Raw genomic sequence first — 4853 nt, forward strand, 5'->3', positions numbered from 1 at the left:
GGCCTGAAGGCAACCGGTTGTACGTATTACAGCAGAAGCATAGTTTCACCTAAAACCAGACAACAAATGCTTTCTGATGATGCTTCATTCATGAATTTTTGATTTAAGCACGTCTGAGAAGCCTTGTGTTGAAATTTGGGTCACTTTAAAATGTATTTGTTTTGACATATTTTCAGGACTCAGACTGTTTCTGCATGGATGTTGATGATTTCTAATGTTGAGAAGCGATGATGTAACATAAACTGTGATGGAGAGGCGTAAACAGTTTGTGCTCTTATCTGCACTCACTTATCTGATCTGAACGCTGCTGCTGCCTTTCATGGGCACTGCTTTGGTTTGTAACCCTGCAAGTTCTTCCTGCGTCCTGAACGAACCACATGCCATTAGGGCATCGTGTTGTTTTCAAGGTATCATTTAGTCCTAAACTTTGATATGAAAGGTGGTAATCTTTAATTTAGTTACAGATTTTATTCCTCCATGTCTGCAGGAAGCTTTTATTCAGACGTTAATGAGAACATGAGACAAAAATAAACAAAAATGACACATCGATGTGAAAAGGGCACCTGCTGCAACGATAAGATAATCACAGCAAAGATATTGTACCTCACAGCAAAATCAATAGTTTGGTTTTGTTTTTTGCAAAAGTTTAATGGTTTATTAAGATGAAAAAGGTTCAACATTAATGTAACAATCTGAGCTAAACAGGTATTCAGCTGATACTCCTCTGTGGGATCGAATTTTGTGCTTCGCTCCTGTTTTCACTGCAATAAATTTATAAGTGGCCTTTCAATATGCTGACACACACACACACACACACACACACACACACACACACACAGCTTAGACACTCCTGACACATTCACACAACAGGTGGGTTTCAGTAATGGCTCACGCAGCCTCCAACAGTCTGCAGGATGACAGATATTTTCAATCTGCCGCCCACCATGATGGGATTATTCACCTGCTCACAGGATTATCACACATAATCTGAACCTGTCGTTTCAACTGACCGCACATTTAAACACAGAAAATAAATGTTGTTCTTTAAGAGTAATAACAAGAGTTCAGCATTTAGATTATGACAGACAAGAAAAACTTCACTAAAGCTGAATAAGTTTATAAATCCTTAAAGGACAGATTAACTCTGAGCCTTTGTGATCTTTTTTATCTGAACGTAACGCGTTCCGCAATTTTTACAATTTGTCTTTCGAAACACTCAGCTCCTTCAGGAACGTCAACGATTTCTACTTTTTGAGATATTTAAATTTTTTTGGCCATTTTTTCTTATTAAAAAATAAATGGGGAAATTTTCAACGTCCTAAAATCTCTTTAAAATAATATAAACCTTTACTTCTGGTTCTGCTTCTTTCTGCTAATTTCAGCTATTTTCCTGCTAATTTAAACATTTTCTGCTTCTGTTTTTATTCTAATTTGTTTTCTACATTTTTTAGATGATTTCAGAAAATTTTTAGCTTTTTTTCTAACTTCCCCTTTTGGCAAGAATTTCATCTTCATAACTGCTTAGTAGAACAAATATGCTCTTTCTGCTAATTTCTGCTGATTTTAGTTTTTTTCTACCATTTTTCTGTAAAATTAAACTTTTTCTGCTTCTTTGTGCTAAATTTAGTTTTTTTTATCTTTTTGGAATAATGTCACCTTCATACTGCTTAAATTAGCAAATCCTTTCTTCTTTGTGCTAATTTTAGCTTTTTCAGATACTTTTGAGCTATTTTAAGCTTGTTTTTTCARCTAATTGCAACTCTTTTGTTCTTCTGTTGTAATGTTCATGTGAGCTTATTTACTGCCTGTTTACCGTCTGTCTGCTAAATCCATCTTGTTTCTGTTATTTCTGCTCTGTTCATGTTAATTTCAGCTTCCTTTGGCTTCTATTTTGCAGATTTTTGCTATTTCCTTCCTTTTTAGCCATATTCTGACCTTTTGTGCTAATCTTCTGCTAATTTCAACTTTTGAGTTTATTTCAGCTTCTTTTTGCTAATTTAAGCTTTTTTATGCTTTTTCAGCTGTTTGTGTTTTTAGCTACTTTTTAGTTAACTTGCATTTTTGTGATAATTTTGTGTCTTTGTGCTAATTCCTGCTATTTCAGCAAAAAAAAAATTTAGTCATTTCAGGCTAGTTTCAGTTTTTTCAGCTTTGGCCAAACTCTTTCAGCATTAAGCATTCCTGCTGCTTTTAAGCAGGAAATTGTCTCRTTCAAAAAGTTTTACTTGAAATGTAAAAAGATTTTGGAACTGTCCAGCTGTGGTTACGCCAAGGAGGTTGTGTCTTGTCTGTCTGTCTGCAAAGTTACTCAACAACTTATGGGCAGAGTTTCTTAAAATGTTTACCACAGGTGGGTATCGGCCAAAGGAACAACATTAAATTTTGATCACGATCCAGGAACTTTTTGAAGGATTCTTCACTGTTACAGGACAGAGGAAATTGACCTTGGTGGAAGTTTGCGCTCTCCAAGTCCTTCTGGTTACTCTGTTTGTTTGAAGCTGAGGAGTTTTATCACGATTTCTTTGTTGATTTATTAAAAGTCCAGTTTAGATATGTGCAGGTTTGGAGCAGTTTGATGTTCCTGTTTCTGGTGACTGATGTGCAGAAAAATAAATTTCTTGCTTGTGGTTTTCATGTCAAAAAGCCGAAGTGGAAAACTCAAACACGACGACTGCGAACAGAAACCAATGTTTGCTGGAGGAAAATCCAAACTAAATAAAAGAAGATCAGAATATTTGTTCTAAAATGAAAAAGCATCCCAACACAGAGCGCAGGTGTCCAACCCTGGAGGTTTCTCTGCTCCGACACWCCTCATCTGAATAAATGGGTGATTAAGTGGCTTTTTTTTCCTTTTGTGTTTTATTGATCTTTACTGTCCCTCAGTGGGGAAATTAATGCTCTGTATTTTTCACATTACACGTGAGCACATGTGAAGCAGTAGGCTGCCTATTTTGAGGCACCTGGCAAACAGCTGAGGGGGCTTTGCTCAGGGTGGGACTGGTCGGTCTGGTTATTTTTAGAGAGTTCAGAATTCACGATGGCAGCTCCTCACCTCAACTCAACAGTGAGTAAAACTCTTACTTTTAATAGTATTTCTGTTTTATATTTTTCACATTCAGTGAGTCAAACTGTAAGAAATATTCGCATTCAAAGACTGAAGTCATTAGAAAACCACCAATGTTAAATAATATGATTGTTAGACGAGATAAAACCATACAAAACCAGAATTCTGGAGTGGGATTTATTGCCATTAGGATCTGACAGGAAACCACACACTGCCGAAAAGCCAGGAAGTACCTCCATTTATACAAAGTCTTCAATGCCCGTGTTCGCCCCCTACTGACCTACGGCTGAATCACGGGCATTCATACATTCATCCGCTGATGTTTTCATAACGGATAAATATGTGTTGTTATAGATATTTCGGACATGTAACTAATCTATATCAATCAACACATTATAGATTAAACATTATGAAAAGGAAAACAATATAGTGTTGTGCTTTTAACATCAGTACTAATCTGTAATAACAATAAATTTCTTCAGTACATGTAGTACCTTTCAGTGTTTACAAGAGGATGTGTTAAAAGACTGTTTCTGTGCAGGAAATACCAGGTAGAGCTCAGTTAGATTTTTGTAAAGGCCTCTACATTCTCCCTCTGAACTGCTGAAATCAGCTCTGATTGTCGCAGTAGAATGATGAAAATGACACCGTTAGATCTGGCGTGCCGACGAGACTTCCCCTTCAAGTCCTCGTCCAAACCGTTAAAGCTTCAGTTCGTGTCTGTTTTATCTTCATTCGTGRGTTTTTCACCATTTGACAATCTTCATAAAAGTCTGCTTCCTGGTAGTCAGTCGGCTTCTGGAAGAGTTCTGGTTTGTTTTGTAAGCGAGTGGTTGAAGCTAAATGCAGAGTCTGAGTGTTTTCAGCACAAAAACACTCCCAAACTGTCACACAATAAGTTCTCATGTGGAGGGGGGTAAAAGGTTCGGCCGTGACAAGAAGGTGCCAAAAAGTCGACAATGCAAACAGAATGATGCAATTTCCATCACGAAACTGCAACAATCTGATCTGATCTCAGCAGCAACATACTGCACGCTTTTCTCACCGTGCTCCATGAGAAGCGTTGTGTGATTGGTCAGAAGTTCGTAGACGTGTTTGTTTATGCTAAAAGTGCTCAGATGCTGCATTTTTCTTCAACCACTCACTTCCAGAATGTGACTGTTGTAACCAGAAGCAGATATTTATAAGTATCAAATGGAGGTAACTAATGGGGCATTAACTGGGACAGATTGGTGGAAAAATAACGGCATTTATTTTTTTGTTTTGTTTTTTAGTCTAGACTCCAGCAGGAAGGAACCCCAGTGATGAGGTGTCTCACAGCAGGAGGGGTTACCCAGGAGCTCTGCGCGGTGTGTCTCTGGAGCTATGAAAGGTGTGTAGTGGCTTTTAGAGGGGCTCAGGAATGGGTCGTTTTGTTTTTAGTCTGGCCCTTTGAGGGCCACCAAATGCTCATGTGGCCTTGGTGTAGATGAGTTTGACAGCCCTGCTGTAGGAGATACGATGTGTTAAAGAGAGCCTTCACTTCCAGTTTACAGCAGCTTTCCACCGCCTCTCTTTGCATCATGTCTGTTTTAATCTGTGTGTCTCCAGCAGAGCCTCTCGTCCTGTGAGCTGCAGCTGGTCATTTCTGAAGAATGAGTCTCATGCAAGAACCGTTCGTATTCTTMTCCTAAATTTCTCTTACTTTTGTTCRTACAAAGGGTTCGTACGAACATGTCACGGCAGATTCAACAAACTCTTCTATCTTCAGGAAAAGTGTGTAAATGAGCTGCGTAAATTCCACCTGTTC

Source organism: Austrofundulus limnaeus, unplaced genomic scaffold (genome assembly GCF_001266775.1).
Source record: "Austrofundulus limnaeus strain Quisiro unplaced genomic scaffold, Austrofundulus_limnaeus-1.0 Scaffold2, whole genome shotgun sequence".
Classification (NCBI taxonomy): Eukaryota; Metazoa; Chordata; class Actinopteri; order Cyprinodontiformes; family Rivulidae; genus Austrofundulus; species Austrofundulus limnaeus.